Source organism: Cricetulus griseus, chromosome X (assembly GCF_003668045.3).
Source record: "Cricetulus griseus strain 17A/GY chromosome X, alternate assembly CriGri-PICRH-1.0, whole genome shotgun sequence".
NCBI classification, from domain to species: domain Eukaryota; kingdom Metazoa; phylum Chordata; class Mammalia; order Rodentia; family Cricetidae; genus Cricetulus; species Cricetulus griseus.
This window is the reverse complement of record NC_048604.1, coordinates 54,186,349-54,204,021: the sequence shown is the minus strand read 5'-3', so window position 1 is coordinate 54,204,021 and position 17,673 is coordinate 54,186,349.

Sequence of the window (17,673 nt, the reverse complement as noted above, 5' to 3'; positions counted from 1 at the left end):
TGTCCTTGTTGTGGTAATGTGTTTCTTTTGGTTATATGCCTAAGAGTGGAATTACTGGATCTTGTGGTAGACTGATTTCCCATTTTCCTAAGGAGTCGTCGTACTTATTTCCAAAGTGTCTGTTCAAGTTGGCATTCCCAATATCAGTGAGGAGTGTTCCCCTTTCTCCACATCCTCTCCAGCATAAACTGACATTGGTGTTTTTGATTTTAGCCATTCTGACAGGAGTAAGATGGTGTCTCAGAGTTGTTTTGATTTGCATTTCCCTGATGGCTAAGGATGTTGAACACTTTGTTATGTGCCTTTCAGCCATTTTAGATTACTTTATTGAGAATTGTCTATTTAGTTCTGTACCCCACTTTTTAATTGATTGTTTGGTGTTTGAAAAAGAGTTTCTTGGGTTCTTTATAAATTTTGGAGATCAGCCCTCTTTTGGTTGTGGGATTGGTTAATATCTTTTCCCAATCCGTGGACTGTTTTTTGTCTTGTTGACTGTGTCCTTTGCCTTACAGAAGCTTCTCAGTTTGAGGAGGTCCCATTTATTAATTGTTGATATCAGTGTCTGTGCTACTGGTGTAATGTTCAGAAGGTAGTCTCCTGTACCAATTAATTAAAGGGTATTTCCCATTTTGTCTTGTAATAGTTTCACTGTGGCTGTATTTATGTTGAGGTCTTTCATCCCTTTGGATTAATTTTTGTTCATGGTGATAGACATGGATCTATCTGCAGTCTTCTACATTCCAGCATCCAGTAATACCAGCACAATTTGTTGAAGATGCTTTATTCCATCTTGTAAATTTAGCTTCTTTGTCAAAAATCATTGTGTTCATAGGTGTGTGATTTAATACCGGGGTATTCAACTCTATTCCTTTGGTCTACCTGTATATTTTTGTGCCAATACCAAGCTGTTTTCAGGACTATAGCTCTACAATACATGTTGAAGTCAGGGAAGGTGATGCTTCCTGAAGTTCATTTATTGTACAGGGCTGTTTTTGTTATCCTGGGTCTTTTATTTTTCCATATAAAGTTGAGAATTGTTCTTTCAAGTCTGTGAAGAATTATATTTGCATTTTGTTCGGGATTGCATTGAATCTGTAGATTGCTTTTGACAAAATTGTCATTTTTAATATGTTGATCCTACCTATCCAAGAACATGGGAGATCCTTCCATTTTCTAGTAACTTCCTTAATTTCTTTCTTTAGAGACTCAAAATTATTATGGTACAGGTCTTTCACTTTTTTTTGGTTAGTGTTACCCCAAAGTAGTTTATGTAGTTCGTGGCAATTGTAAAGGGTGATGTTTCTCTTAATTCTTTCTCCAAGAATGTATAATCTGTATGTAGTAGGGATACAGATTTTTTTTAGTTAATCTTGTATCCTGCCACTTTGCTGAAGATGTTTATCACCTGTAGGAGTTTTCTGGTAGCATTTTTGGGTACACTTATCTATACTATCATATCATCTTCGAATACCGAAAGTTTGATTTCTTCCTTTTCAATTTGTATCCCATTGATCTCTTTTTTTTTGTCTTATTATTCTCGATAGAACTTTAAGGATAATATTGAGGAGGTATGGAGAGAGTGGACAGCCATGTCTTGTCCCCGATTTTAGAGGAATTGCATTGAGTTTCTTTCCATTTAATTTGATGTTGGCTGTCGGCTTGCTGTATGTGGCTTTTATTATGCTAAGGTACATTCCTGTTATCCCTGATCTCTCCAAGATCATTTATCATTAATGGGTGTTGGATTTTGCCAAAGGATTTTTGGGCATCTAGTGAGATGATCATGTGTGTGTTTTTTTTTTTTTCTGTCAGTGTGTTCACATGGCAGATTACATTGATGGATTTTCATATGTTGAACCATCCTTGCATCCTTGCAATGAAGCCTACTTAATCATGATGGGTGATTTCACTGATGTGTTCTTGGATTCCATTTGCCAGTATTTTATTGAGTATTTTTGCATCAATGTTCTGGAGAGATATGGGTATGTAGTTCTCTTTCTTAGTTGTGTCTTAGTGTGGCATGGGTATCAAGGTTATTGAAGTCTCATAAAAAGGTTTGGCAATGACCCTTCTGCTTCTATTGTGTGGAATACTTTGAGGAGAATTGGTATTAGCTGTTTCTTGAATTTCTGGTAGAATTCTGCGCTGAAGCCATCTAGCCCTGGTTTTTTTTTTTTTTTTTTTTTTTTTTTTTTTTGTTGGGAGAATTCTGATGACTGCTTCTTTTTCTATAGGGTTTATAGGTCTGTTTAAATTGCTTATGTGTCCTTGATTTAATTTTGGTAAATGATATCTATCCAGAAAATTATCCATTTCCTTTAGATTTTCGAATTTTGAGGAATACATGTTTTTTTTTTTTTAGTATGACCTGATGATTCTCTGTATTTCTGCTGAGTCTGCTGTTGTGTCCCCCTTTTTATTCCTGATTTTATTAATTTGCATGTTCACTCTCTGCCTTTTGGTAAGTTTGGATAAAAATATGTCTATCTTGTTGATTTTCTCAAAGAAACAACTCTTTGTTATATTGATTCTTTGTATTGTTCTCCTAGTTTCCACTTTATTGTTTTCCACCATCAGGATGATTATTAATTGGCATCTACTCCTCCAGGGTGTATTGGCTGCTGTTAATTCTCTAGTGTGATTATTCCCCTGTTTCTTCATATGGGCACTTAGAGCTATGAAATTTTGTCTTAGCATTGCTTTCATAGTGTCCCATAAGTTTGGATATGTTGTCTCTGCATTCTCATTGAGTTCTAGGCAATCTTTAATATATTTTGTTTATTTCTTCCTCAACCCAGGAATTGTGCAATTGGGCATTACTTAAAACCATGTGTTTGTAGGTTTGCTGCAATTCGTGTTGTTGTTGAACTCTACCTTTAAAGCATGGTAGTCTGATAAGATACAGGGGGTTATTACATTTTTTTTGTACCTGATGAGGTTTGCTTTGTTGTGAAGTATGTGATTGATTTTTGAGAAGGTTCCATGTGGTGTTAAGAAGAAGGAATATTGTTTTGTATTTGGATGGAATGTTATATAGATGTCTGTTAAGCCCAATTGGGCCATAACTTCTATTAGTACCTTTGTTTGATTGTTAAGTTTCTGTCTGGTGTTCCTGTGCAGTGGTGAGAGTGGGGTGTTGAAGTCTCCCACTATAAGTGTGTGAAGTTTTATGTGTGATTTGAGTTTTAGTAATGCTTCTTTTACGAACATGGATGCCTTTGTATTGGGGTCATAAATGTTCATAATTTAAACTTAATCCTGATGGATTTCTCCTATGATGAATAGGAAGTGGCCTCCTTCATCTCTTTTGATTAATTTTAGTTTAAAGTCCAATTTGTTGGATATTAGGATTGTTACCCCCACTTGTTTCTTGGGTCCATTTTATTGGAAAATATTTCCCAAAATTTAATTCTTAGGTATCCTCTGTCTTGGAAGTTGAGGTGTGTTTATGGTATGCAGCAGAAGGAAGGATTCTGTGTTCTTATCCATTCTGCTATCCTGTGTCTTTTTACATGCAAGGTAAGACCATTAATATTGAAGGATATCAATGACCATTGATTGTTCATTCTTGTTTGTTTTGAATTTGGTGGTGGTGGTAAAATTATGTTTGGGTTTCCATCCCTTTTTTCTTTTGGCTGTTGGTGAAGTGGGATTATCTATTGCCTATATTTTTCTGGTTGTAGTTAACTTCCTTGTGTGGCAGTTTTCCTTTCAGAATTTCATTGGTAGATCCATATTGTTTCTATCTTGTTTTGTCGTGGGATACTTTGTTTCTCCAACAATATTGATTGACAGCTTTTCTGGGTATAGTAGCCTGGGATGGCATCCATAGTCTCTTATTGTAGGTGGAATATCTAGACAGGACCTTCTGGCTTTCAGAGTTTCCATTGAAAAGTCAGTTGTAATCCTGATAGATTTGCCTTTATAAGTCAGTTGACATTTTTCTTTTGCTGCTCTTAATATTTTCTCTTTATTCTGTATGTTTGGGATTTTGATTATAATGTGGCAAGGAGACTTTTTTTTTGGTCCAGTCTATTTGGTGTTCTGTAGACTTCTTTTACTTTCATTGGCAAGACTTTCTTTAGGTTGTGATAGTTTTCTTCTATGATTGTGTTGAATATGTTTGCTGTGCCTTTGCATTGGATTTCTTTACCTTCTTCTATACCTATTGTTCTTATGTTTGGTCTTTTCACAGTATCCCATATTTCCTTAATATTTTGCATTAGGGATTTGTTGTACATAAGATTTTCTTTGGTTTGAGTCCGGACATACCTCACCCCTGTCTACACGCTGCCCTCTGTCCTGCGACAGTGCCCTAACCTCAGTGAGTGCATGAGCCTCAGGAAGGTCCACCCTGAGTCTGGACACACCCCACCCTTGTCCACCCACCCCCCTCTGTGATCATGCTGCTGCTGGAAGCTGAGCCACATGCACTCACTGGAAGAAGGGGTGGGAAGAAGGCAGAGTAAGAACACACTCAACAACAGAAAAACCAATATGACTCCAACAGAATCTAGGGATTCAAACCAGCAAGATCTGAAAAGCCTAACACAGAGGATGAATAAGAGATGGACCATAAAAATTATCTTAGGAAGATGATAGAGTCCTTTAAAGAGGAAACAAGAAAATCCCTTGAAGAAATAGAAGAAAAAACAAGCAAAACTTTACATGAGATGGAGGAAAAGACAAAACAATGAATTCAAGAAGTAAACAAATCTCTCAAAGAATCTAAAGAAAGCCAAGAAAAAACAACCAAACAAGTGAAGGAAGCACTTGAAACAGTTCAAGGCATGAAAGGTGAAATAGAAATATTAAAGAAAACACAGAATGAAGCGATGCTGGAAATGGAAAGGCTGGATTAATGATCAGGAACTGAAGATGTGAGTATAACCAATAGAATACAAGAGATGGAAGAGAGAATCTCAGTTGTTGAAGACTCGCTAGAGGATATACAGCCATTGACCAAAGAAAATCTCAAGTCCAACAAATCCTTAAAACAAAATATCCAGGAAATATGGAGCACTGTGAATAGGCCTAAACTAAGAATAATAGATATAGAAGAAGGTGAAGAAATAGAGCTCAAAGTTACAAAAAACATATTCAACAAAAACATAGAAGAAAATTTCCCCAACCTACAGAAGGATATGCCTATGAAAGCACAAGAAGCTTACAGAACACCAAACAGATTAGGCCATCAAAAGACGTCCCTATGACACATAATAATCAAGACAACAAACATTCAGAATAAAGAGAAAATAGTAAGAGCAGCAAAGGAAAAAGGCCAAGTAACATATAAAGGCAGACATATCAGAATCACACCCGACTTCTCAATGGAAACTTTGAAAGCCAGAAGGTCCTGGATAAATATTCTAGAAACACTAAGGGAGCATGGATGTCAACCCAGACTACTGTACCCAGCAAAACTTTTAATCACTATAGATGGAGAAGATAAAATATTGCATGACAAAACCAGACTTAAACAATCCATACCCACAAATCCAGCACTACAGAAAGTTCTAGAAGGAAAACTCCAACACAATGAAGATAAATACACTCACAAAAATATAGGCAATAGATAATCCAATTCTACCAAACATGAAAAGAAACAGGGCAAAATCCACACACAATGAAACCACCAACAATAAATCCAAAACAAACAAGAACAAATAATCAATGGACATTAATATCCTTCAATGTCAATGGTCTTAACCTGCTCATAAAAAGATACAGGCTAACAGAATGGATACAAAGACAGAAACCATTCTTCTGCTGTATACAAGAGACACACCTCAAATTCAAAGACAGGCATTACCTCAGAGTAAAGGGTTGGGAAAAGATTTTCCAATCAAATGGGCCCAAGAAACAAGCTGGTGTAGCAATCCTAATATCTACAAATTAGATTTAAAACTAAAATCAATCAAAAGAATTAAAGGAAAAGTCCTTCAAGATGAAATCTCAATCCTGAACATCTATGTCCCAAATATGAAGGTGCCCACATTTGTAAAAGAAACATTACTAAAGCTCAAACCACACATAAACCACACACACTTATAGTAGGAGACTTCAGCATGCTGCTTTCACCACTAGACAGGACCACCAGACAGAAAATTAAGAAAGAAACAAGGACCTAACAGAAGTTATGATGCAACTGGGTTTAACAGATATCTATAGAACATTCCATCCAAACACAAAATAATATACCTTCTTCCCAGTGCCACATGGCAACATCTCTAAAATTGACCACATAAGTGGAAACATAGCAAACCTCCACAGATACAAAAGAATTGAAATAGCCCCCTATATCTTAACATTTGCAGGCAAATGGATGGCACTAGGAGAAACCATCCTGAGTGAGGTAACCCAGTCACAAAAAGACAAACATGACATGTACTCACTCATATATGTATTTTAGACTTAGAGCAAAGGATAATGAGCCTACAATCCTCTTCACCAAAGAAATTAGGAAACGTGAAGTACTCTAGGGGATAAATGCATGGACCCCAGGAAGGGGAAGGGGCAGGAACACCTGAGCTAATTGGGACCATGAAGGTAGGGTAGGAGAGCTGTCAGAATGAGAGCTAGAGAAGAGGAGAGGAGAGGAAGAAATGGAGGAGCAGAAATATTGAGTTGGGGGAAGAATAGAGGAGAGCAGGATGAGAGATACCGTATTAGAGGGAGCCATTATAGGTCCAAGGAGAGATCTGGCACTAGGGAGACTTCCAGAGATCTACAAGGATGACAGGAACTGACAATACAGGCAGTGGTGGAGAGGATAGCCTAAACGCCTTCCCCTATAATGAGATTCATGACTGCTTTTTATGCCATCCTAGAGCCCTCATCCAGTGGCTGATGGAAGCAGAGACAGACATCCACAGATACTTATTTTACTGAACTCCGGAACTTAGTTTCAGAGAGGGAGGAATGAAGATCGAAGGGGTCAGTACCATGTTGGAGAAACCCACAGAAACAGCTGGCCTGAACAAGGGGGAACACATCGATCCCAGATGCTGTCTGGGAGGCCAGTACAGCACTGATCCAGACCCCTGGACATGGATGTCAATTAGGAGGCCTCTGCACTCTAGGAGGTCACTGGTAGTGGATTAGTATATTTCCCTGGTGTAAGAAGGGAATTTGAGAGCCCATCCCACATGAAGGGATGTACTCTTGCCCTGGACACATGGGGAAGGGCCTAGACCCAGCCCAGGATGATGTGGTGGACTTTGTGGAACCCCCGTTGAGGGCCCTACCCTGCCTGGGGAGTGGAGGGTGAGTGGGTTGGGGGCAGGTTGGGGTGGGGTAGTAGGGGTGATGATGAGGGGAGGGAGAAGGAGAAGGGATTGACATGTGAAACAAGCTTGTTCCTAATTTGAACTAATAAATTTTTTTTCTTTGGTTGATGAGTCTATTTCTCCTAGTGTATCTTCAACTTTTGAGATTCTCTCTTTCATCTCTTGTATTCTGTTGGTTATGCTTGCATCTGTGGTTCCTGTTCATTTACCCAGCTTTTCTGTTTCTAGAATTCCCTCAGGTTGTACTTATTTATTGTCCCTATTTCAGTTTTTAGGTCTTGAAGTGTTTCCTTGAAAGATTTGTTGATATCTTGTATCTTTTGGTTTGTTTATTTCTTCCATTTCTTTAAGGGATTTTCTCATACCCTCTTTGAAGCAGTCTATGATTTTTATGAAGATGATTTTAAGGTCATTCTCTTCTGCTTCATCTGCATTATTATGTTCAAGTCTTGCTGGTGTATGGTCCCTAGACTCTGGTGGTGTCATGTTGGTTTTTCTGTTGTTGAAATTGTTTTTATATTGTCTTCTTCCCATCACTTCTTCCAGTGGGTGGAGAAGGAGTCTCTTCCTCTCCTGGTGGGTATGGGACCAAGATTCCCTTCAGGAGGTTGTAAGCAGGTCTAATACTCTGATGGATCTCCACTTCCTCATCCGTTGGGCAGAGATAGGGACTAGGAGGTTGGTAGTCTCTGGCTGGATAGGACCCCTCTGGGATGGGATCTGCGGCATGCAGTTTCCAGGTCTCAGGTGGCTCCGAGGAGGATACCAGAGGTCGGGACAGAAACAGACCCAAGCTTACCTAGTTCCACGGGCAGAGAAAGGGACTATGGCACTGGCCTCAGGTAAATCTAAGTGGAAACAGGCCCAAGCTTATCTCATCCCATGGGCAGAGAAATGGACTATTGCCTAAGTAAATTATTTTTAAGCCATAATCTTCCATCTTTTTTCTCTGTCAGCTCCTTGCCATCTTGTAACATAAAAATACATGTAGTCTAACTTCAAAAATCCCCCAATATTTTAAATATCAGAGGCTGTAGGAGTTGTAGCAGGTGGCAACTAATTTTTAGATATCAACCCTCCAGAGGAATGATTTTTCTATTGGAGGAGATTCCAAACTGGAAAAGGCCTGTGGGACCACTGTCTCTGGAAAGTATTTTTGCTTTCTGTAGATTCACATGTTCTAAAGCAGCTTTGGTGTCTCCCCAGTGTCTGCATTGTAGTGTCTAATCTCATGTGATGTATATGTGTAATCTCATGGTTACATCTCAATCTAATGGCACATATATTCGTAGATAGTCAAGAAGAAGAGTTATCATTCAATGTATGACTTTGAAATATAGAAACTATACTAGGATATGCATCATAATTAGATCTATTGTCCTTATAAGCCTGCTTTGTTCCTCTTACTCAGAAAATAAAAATTTCTCCTCAGTCTAAGGCAAACTGCACAAAATTAGCTCATTTTTACCTTAGACCAAGTTCAAAATAAGCTCATTTTTACCTTAGACCAAGTTCAAAATAGACTAAAGGTTTTTGTAAATGGATCATAAGTTTAAAATTCACATTTGATGCACAAAGTCAGAGTTGTAGGTGTCTAACCAAGGTCATTAACACAAAGCAGCCTAAAAAAAATCATGCCATTTCATTGCTTACCAAGTCAGGCTGATAAAAGATCTATGTCTAGAAACTTGTCTCATTGGGCATTGTGCCCCCACCCTCTGATCACAGTCTTATTCCTGGAACCTTGAAACTTTGCATTGCCATGTTAAAGGGTTCTGCCCTTATTGCTCACCCAAAGGAATGTGCTTTTGACCAATGAGATATAACTTCCCTATTTTTAATTATTATTTTAAAACCCTTGTTAAAAGGGTATATAGGCTAGATGAACAAGAAGCAACGGAGATTTGCAACAAAGGATAACTATAAGCTTCAGAGGTAGAATTAGAGACAGCAGATAAATAAAAAACATGACTCAAACAGCATCTGTGTGAGTTATTCTGTAACCCATTTGATTAGAACTGTTCGAAGTTCCTTTCACTAGACTGTGATTTCTGACCTGAACCATGAAGGTACACTTGGGAGCTGCACTTGGAACATACCAATATATAACAATCTTTTAAATACTATTTAAACATCTCAGATTCAATTCTTCTCAGAGACTAAAGGCATTCTCTTAGTTGTGAACTCTTATACAAATAAAAATTTTGTATTTCCAACATATGCAAGCACACAATTAAGAATCCAATTAAACGAAAGAGTGGATGGATAAATAGCAAGAAATAATCAATCCAAATAAGCACCTAAATTCAGAAAGGAAAATACCAAATTCTGAGGATTCTGGTCCAGCATAGGGGTTTTGTGATGCTATCATTGTGTCTCCAAATTGCTTGATCAGTCCCAAACCTCCAACTCTAGTGCTTACAAATATGTACCTATTTTCTTCTAAATTATTCATTCCTTCTAACAGATTTCCTCAGCTGATTAGATCTTGCAGCATCCTAGGGTCTTCATTGCAACTTAATTTCTATATTCACAATTTCAAGACTGGCCTCTTAAGATCTCCGTGAATGAACTCCAAACTTGCCAAATATTTCCAGGCTTCAGAGGTTCTTTTTAAACTATGAAAAAAGGCCCTGTGATCTTTTCAATATTTCCTCCAAAACTGGAACCTACCATGTTCAGAATGGTGTAAATTTCTGTGATAGGTTGCACTGTATACTGTTTCTCTGGCCAAAAGTTGTCTCAATTTCTTTGGGTTTACCCTGGGAAATCATTTTCCTAATCAATTGCCCTCAAGGAACAAAGAATGATTTCAGATGTTCTCCAGCTCAGGCTTTTTCCACTGAAATAAGACTGAGTTTTCAGAACCTTCAGTCTTTATCAGGTGGATGTTAATATCAGGATGCTCCCTATTGCACAATTGCACAGCAAGTTGTTTCTATTTAGCAACTATAATCTGATTCAAGAACCACATATTTATTTATTTACAGGGAGCTGGGACATAGGGAGCTGGGGACAATCGCACGTTCATACCACATGACTTGGTCTTCATAAGCCAAGTGAGCTCTTGACCTCTGCCTCTATCCTTTTAAGAGTTCACATCTTCAAAGAGGAAGCCATGCTCTAAGACCAGTATCCCAAAGGTATCCATGGAATGAATTCCCACAGGTCGTAGCCGGATGTTCATGTGGACTGGAAGGTGGATGCCAATGTATAATCTGAAAGAAAATGCAAGAAGAGATGCTTATTAATTGTCCCAGGACAGTTTCTGGCTGAACCATCTTTGATGTTGTATAAGCAGGTCATGGTTGCAAGTAGAGCTCAGTCAAAATCAGAGATTCTAGAACCAAAATTATAAAAAATCGGTAAGAAACACCAGAAGTATGCTACAGCAGAGCTAAACTTAAATAAGAAAGTAAACTTGAAAGAAAGCCTAAGAGCAAAGAGTAAACAACCTCTGATAAGTGGAAGAACATATGATTTATAGAAGTAACAGGTAGCAAAGATGGAATAAAAAGAGCAAGAAGACTATTTGGTAAAAACTGACTCAAAACTTCACAAGTCTAAAAGAAGGAATGACAGATGAATCCAAAGTGTGTGTGTGTGTGTGTGTGTGTGTGTGTGTGTGTGTGTGTGTGTTTTAAATATACAAATAGGGGCTGGAGAAATGGCTCGGAGTTTGAGAGGACTGGGTGCTCTTCCAAAAGTCCTGAGTTCAACTCCCAGGAACCAGATGGTGGCTCACAGAAATCTGTAATATCTTGTGCCCTCATTTGGCATGCAGGCATACATACAGACAGAACACTGTATACATAAGAGTACCAGCCTACTACCTACACTGCCAGAGAAGCTAGGGAACAAGTAGGACCCTAAGAAAGACATACATGGTCCCCTAGAGAAGGGGAATGGGATAAAATCTCCTGAGATAATTGGGTGCATGAGGGAGGGGAGAGGGAGCTAGAAGAAAGAGAAGGAGAGAAGAGGAGGGGAGAGGAGGACATGAGAGATCAGGAAGATTTAGTCATGGGAAGAATAGAGCACGAAAAGTGATACCATAATAGAGGAAGCCATTATAGGTTTAAAGAGAATTCTAGCACTAGAAAAATGTTGAGAGATCACAAGTTTGACCCCAACTAACAATCTAAGTAATAGTCGAGAGGCTACCTTAAATATCCTTCTCTGATAATGTGATTGATGACTACCTTATATGCCATTCTAGAGCCTTCATCCAGTAGCTGATGGATGCAGACTCAGACACCCACAGCTAAACATTGAGCTGAACTCGGGAATCCAGTGACAGATATGGAGGAGTGATGAGCCAAGTGGTCAAGACCAGACTGGAGAGAAACCCACAGAAACAGCTGACCTGAGCAAGGGGTTGCTCATGGACCCTTGATTGATAGCTTGGATAGCATAGGACTGCTCCAGACCCCATGAATGAGGATGTCAGCTTGTAGGTCTAGGCAATCTATAAGGCCTCTGGTAGTAGATCAGTATTTATCACTAGTATACAAATGGACTTTTTGAGCCCATTCCACATAGAGTGATATTCTTTCAGCCTAGATACACAGGGGAGGGTCTAGGCCCTGCTCCAAATGATATGACAGATTCTGAAGATCCCCATGGAAGGCCTCACCCTCCCTGGGGAGCAGAAAGGGGTTGGGATAGGGGTGAGGGGTCAGAGCAGGAATGGAGGGAGATGGAACTTGGATTGACATGTAAAAGAAGCTTGTTTCTAATTTAAAGTTGGTCTAATTATAATTATGAACATAAAAAATAGCCAGGCAGATAATATAAAATAGTGTAAATCTGAAAGATGTTATAGTTAAAATGTTGAAAGCCAAAGACAGAACTAGAAATGGTAGGACATACCTTAATCCTCATCCATTGGGAGGTAAAATCGGGAAGACAATATGTTTTGGGTCATCCTTGACTATGCAGCAAGTAGTAAGCCTTCATTACCCACCATGTACAAGACCAGGCTAGGTTTAATGAAATAAAACAGAAACAAAAAGTTCAGTGATAGGTGTTAACTTGGTACCGAACTATGATTTCCATAGTTCTCACATGCCATCTTTTCCAATCTTACCTTCTAATACATCTCCATACATTTGTGATCCCGCTGAAAACAGTAACTATTCTCTACCAGGGATCCAAACTCAGCAAACATGTCTTATATTATTGAAGTATGTGTCCTTTGACCTCCTTCCTACTCTCCTATTACAGCCTCTCCAAAATTATCCTTAATACTTGTGCTATAGTCTGCTAACATAAGACCCTCTTCCTTGCCCATCACTATCCCTTAGGGACTCAGCTTCTTTGTGTAGCTGCAGAATCCCCAGTGTTCTTCCCAATCATCGTAAGTTGATGAATCTCAGAAAATTGACAATGTAGTGCATGGACCCCACAGACACTAAAATTGGATGTAATCCAGACCTCCTTCCCAGAGCCAAAATACTAGGTTGGGACCCAGAACAGTAACAGCATTCATAGATAGCCAGATATCTACAAGAAACACATCAAATGTCATAATTGCAAATGCTAAAATCCCAGCACAAAATACAAACATGAAACACCAAGACAACAGGCTTCCTCCAAAGAAAGCAACCCTGTTGTGACAGGCCCTGAGAAAAGCAATTTATATGAGGCACAGGTCAAGGAATGCAAAATAGTAGCTAAACACACACACACACACACACACACACACACACACACACACACACACACACACACCTTAAGCCAGCTATGAATAAAAGCCTTCTTGAAGTCTGTCCAAATACAAACAAATGAGCAAAATAATGAAAACAACTTAGTAAATAAAACAATACTTTAACAAAAAATAGAATCACAAAAACTCAAACTAAACTAAAATTGGAAATGAAAAAATTATGATGTAAAAGAGAAATTCTAGGGAAAGGGGGTGGAAAAGTCATTCTAAGCAAATGAAAGCCATAAGCAAGCAGGCATAGGTTATGTTAATATCTGATAAAATAGACTTCAAAGCAAATCTAATCAGAAGATATAGGAAAGAAACTACATATTCATTAGTGGAAATACCCGCACAGAAGATATTAGAATTATAAACATGAATGTACCATACACAAGGTATCCACGTTCATAAAATAAAGACTACTACTGCTGAAATCACATAGTGGCCTTCACACAGTAATAGTGGATGAAGAAAATAGCTTACTCTTCTAACTACACAGGTCATCCAGACAAAAATTGAACAGAAAAATCCTAGAGATACGTAGCACCACAAATCAAATCGGCAGAAATTTTTACCAAAACATTTTTCGTTTGCAGGATCCATTGAACTTGCTCCAAAACTGAGCAAATACTATGACATATACCAACCCACAACAAGTACTACAAAATTGAAATAACACTCTGTGTCTTATCTGACCTCCATGAATAAAAGCTAGATGAAAATAGAACTATTACAACACACACTGGGGGAAATCAGAGAATCATAGTGATTTTAAAAACATATTAAAAACAACTGGATATTAAACACAACTGGAAAATCTAAAAGGAATGTTTGGTATATATCACATAACAAAATTAAATTAATTTTAAGCAGACACATATCCCTTAGTAAAATGGAAGTACTAATTAAAATATCCCAATCAAAAAAAAAACAAAAAAACAAAAAAAGCAAAAACCTCAGGGCCAGATGGATTCAGTGATGAATTCTTCCAGAATTTGAAAGAAGAATTAATGAACACACTCCTCAAATCACTCCCTTCTCAAGATAGAAACTAAAGGAAAAGCAACATTTTCTACTTATTTTCATGAAGTCACTATTATACTTTTACCAAGGCTACACAAAGATTCAATAAGAAAATTATAGACTAATATCCCTTATAAATACAGAAGAAAAAATTTCTCAATACAATACTACAAAAGTGAATTTAAGAACACATCAAAAAGATTATCCATTTCTATCAAGTTGTCTTCAATCAAGAGATGTAGGGACAATTCAACATATGTAAACAATAAATTTAATACATCAAATAAACAGAGTAAAAGACAAAGACTCATAATCATCTCATTATATGTAGAAAAGCCCTTTGATAAAATCCAACAACCCTTTATGATAAAAGTCCTGAAGAGTAAAGATTAGAAGGGCATATTGAAACATAATGAAAATAATTTACAGCAAGCCTACAGCAAAAATTATTTCAGACATAGAGTCAAATTTACACTAAAAACAGGAACAAAATAACAAGGATGCCTAATCACTCCATCCATACCTATGCAATGTAATACTTGAAGTCTTAGATTGAACATAAGCCAATTGAAGACGACCAAGGGAAGACAAAGAGGAAAGAAACAAATCAAAGTTTCTTTATATGTTGTAGGGAGACACTGTAGCCCCGCCTCCTAGTAGCCCCTACAGATGTGCCTGGCCACACCCATGAGGGCATGGTCAGGGGAGGTCAAAGATGACTCAGGGACAAGTCTTAAGGGACCATGAACCCGTGGAGGGCCCTTCTCTCTGGCCACTCTAGCTGGGAACGCTCTGCCTTGTGTTTGGGCTGGTGTTTATCTGAATAAAGAAATCTTAGCCTTACAGACTACGGATCATCTCGCAATAATATGTAGATGCTATTTTTTTACATAAACGATCCTTAAAATCTGTGGGGTAACTTTTGCACCTGATATACACTTTCAACAAAATAGAAGTATATACAATTCTTAAACAAGCAATGGCAGCTTCCATATATGTACATGACAAATATACTGAGAAAGAAATCAATAAAATAATACCTTTCAAAATAGTCTCAAACAAAAATGTCTCAAAAAACAAGCAAAATTTTTCATTTTATTTTTAATTCCATTTTACATTCCAACCACAATTCACTCTCCCATACCTCCTCCCAACACCCCTTGCCTCCTCCCAACCCCTTCAACTCCCCCCCAAGCCCACTCCCAGTCGACTCATCCTCATGGGTAAGAGCCCCAATGAGTAGTGAACATAGTCTAGCACATTAAGTTGTGGAAGGACCTAACCCCTCTCCCATGTATTAAGACTGAGCATGGCATCCCACCATAAGGAATGGGCTCCTCCTACAAGCTAGCTCATGTACCAGGATTATGTGTATCTTGGTCCTACTGCCCCTGAGCATGGCATCTCACCCTAAAGAATGGGTCACAACAGCTGGCTCGTGTAGCAGTTTTGAGTCAGGGTCCTACTGCCAGGGGCCGGTCTGATAGTCCAAGTTTCACTACTGTCTCCCACCTATGGAGGGGCAAGTTCTGACATGAGATAAACTCACAAACAGTGGGAATACACCTCAACCTGTTATTAGGGAATAAATGATGTTCTTAGTGAAGAAACAAGTTTGACTTTTGAGAGAAATTACCAACAGGAGCAACTGGTTTCCACAGCCAGTGACCCTGTGGCCTTGCCAAGTTGGGCTCCCCACAAGGGAATCAAGTTTCTAATGGGTTGACCTGCTAAACACTAACTGTCACCTGCTGCATACTCGCACAGCTGCTCTCAGCCATAATAATCAAGGCAAAACATTCTACCAACACTAGGATAATAGAAATCATTCCCTAAAGGCAACTTCACACCCATCAATTCCTTGAATTTGTGAAAATGCAAATTTACTTGAAAGGAGAAAACATGAACTAAGAAAGATTTTGAAGAGATTCCCACCTGTAAAACAATTGCCTTGGAAAATATTTCTCTAGGATTAGTGTGAGACCAAAACAGGAACCTTGTTTCTTGCAAGTTAATGGTAGACAAAAGCAACAACAAAAATAAACTGTGTATGTTATGTTTCTACTTAAAAAAGTAGTTCCTGAGCCAGGCAATAGTAAGTAGTACAGTCCTTTATTCCCAGAACTCAGGGTATCACTATTAACTCACATTGACTAATCCATTTATCTTATTATTACCAAAGTAATAAGACATAGCAGTTTCTAAAGAGTCCCCCTCAACTCCACTTTCTTTCTCTCTGTAACTCTTTTTCAATTTTTTTGCCTGGCTATATTCTGACTTGGCATTGGCCAAAACAGCTTTATTCACCAACCAATAAAGGCAGCACATAGTTGCAGCATACAGAAGGACATCCCACATCACTCTCCCATTGTTAATGGGAGCACAAAACTTATACAGCCACTATGGAAGTCACCACAAACCCAACTATACTGCCCTTGGGACTAACCTAGACAATCTGCATATATGTTAGAGTTGTGTATCTTGGACCTCTTTGGGGATTCCTAACAGTAGGAATAGGATCTGTATTTGACTATTTTATAGGCTTTTTGAACCCTACTCCTCATACTGTGTCTCCTTGCCCAGTCTTAATATATGGGTAGGAAATACTTTAAAAGTTCATCTTGGAACAAAATAACCATTTCCACTAATCACACATTACATTCTTCATGGTTATATTAAGGAAATTCCAATAGTTACAAATTTCCTTTGAGATGTCTGACAGAAACATAAATGCAGCTAGATGGAAGACAACCAATGTAGCTATTTCTCAGAGCCATACAGTCAAAATTGCAAAAACAAATTTGAATGATATGTACCCTATAATAGATGGCCTCTTCCATGCAATATTAAAATACAAATTTTTAAATTCATGTTAACATTTTACCATTCCCTACTTTAAATTGCATATAATCATATCCTAAATTATAATTGTTTTAGTTTCATTTTATTATGAAATTATAGCCCTAAAATAGAACTCCAGTTCTTAAAAATATTTCTAAATAGAGATATATTACATTTATTTTAATTCTAATAATGTAAAACACAAAAAATGAATGTAAATATCTTAGAAATTATTTTTTCATAAACAAAACTGTAGTGGTCCCAAAACAACAAACTCAATGTTCATTTGTCACTCAGATATTACCACATGTAAACACCTCTGTTTTTCTAAAAGGGAAAAAGAACATAACAGAAACATAAGGAAATGAACCTTCCATGAAACCCTCCACTCTGGATGGATTAGCAGAAAACCATGTATCTGAATAATAGGTATGCATATGACAGCAATGATTCTACTATTCTTATTTTGTTTATATGTCATTTGTACTCAAAAATTAATATTGTATGCAACACTATATAAAATTAAAGTATAGCTTATTTGTGAAAGAAATGAATCCTTTTAAATGAATGTTTACAAATCAGAATGCTATAGCTTTAAACTGTGTAACTCTTTCATTTCTTAATATGTTTTCTGTATCTGTATAATTTCAGATCATCAGCAATTCCTAGTTAAGAGTTAGTGGTTAGGTTATAAATCTTGCTACCCAGAGGCAACATCCTGAAAAATAAAGTGTGTAAGAAAGAGTGAAAATAAGATATTGTGGAATGGTGAAGAGTCTGGTTAGTTGTTAGATGTGCAGAAGCGGGGTT